This window comes from Etheostoma spectabile, unplaced genomic scaffold (genome assembly GCF_008692095.1).
Source record: "Etheostoma spectabile isolate EspeVRDwgs_2016 unplaced genomic scaffold, UIUC_Espe_1.0 scaffold270, whole genome shotgun sequence".
Taxonomy (NCBI): domain Eukaryota; kingdom Metazoa; phylum Chordata; class Actinopteri; order Perciformes; family Percidae; genus Etheostoma; species Etheostoma spectabile.
This window is the reverse complement of record NW_022605574.1, coordinates 10,592-11,228: the sequence shown is the minus strand read 5'-3', so window position 1 is coordinate 11,228 and position 637 is coordinate 10,592.

The window sequence follows — 637 nt, the reverse complement described above, 5'->3', positions numbered from 1 at the left end:
CCCCTAGTAAAAATAGGACAGTCCTGTGTTTATATTGATTTTATATACAGGTTTGTGCAGCCCTTTTACACAGAAATGGATCATAAAGTGTCAAAAAATGTCTTTTAAATTAAACAACAGCTACACAGAGAGCCGTTTTCTTTCTGAGAGTTTCTGATTTTTAAAATCTTGTTTCCTCACCTGCGTAACCTCTGATAGCAGCTGACAGTAGACTGGTTAAAAAAACCTGAAGAAAGACCAACAATCACCAGAAAGAAAAGCTCGCTGTGTCTCCTTGGACTCCCAGTCCGACGCCTGCAGGTGTAGATTTGAAGTTTAAAGACACATGCGCACGGTCCGCATTCGTTACCACACACGCAGCAGGCCCCTCTCGCATTGTAAAAGAGTGAAATCAACTATCGAAATAGCTCATTTAATAGTTGACATCTACGGTAATCGATCCATCTTTGCAGGTCTAATCCTTGAACCGACTCCAGTAGCAGAACTAATCTCCGTCCATATTAAACACGTCTCACAACACGTATAAAAACCTGAAGAAATACCAACGATCACCAGAAAGGGAAGCTCACTGTGTCTCCTTGGACTCACAATCCTACGCCTGTCACGGTCGACCACGACATATTACTAAACCGATTGG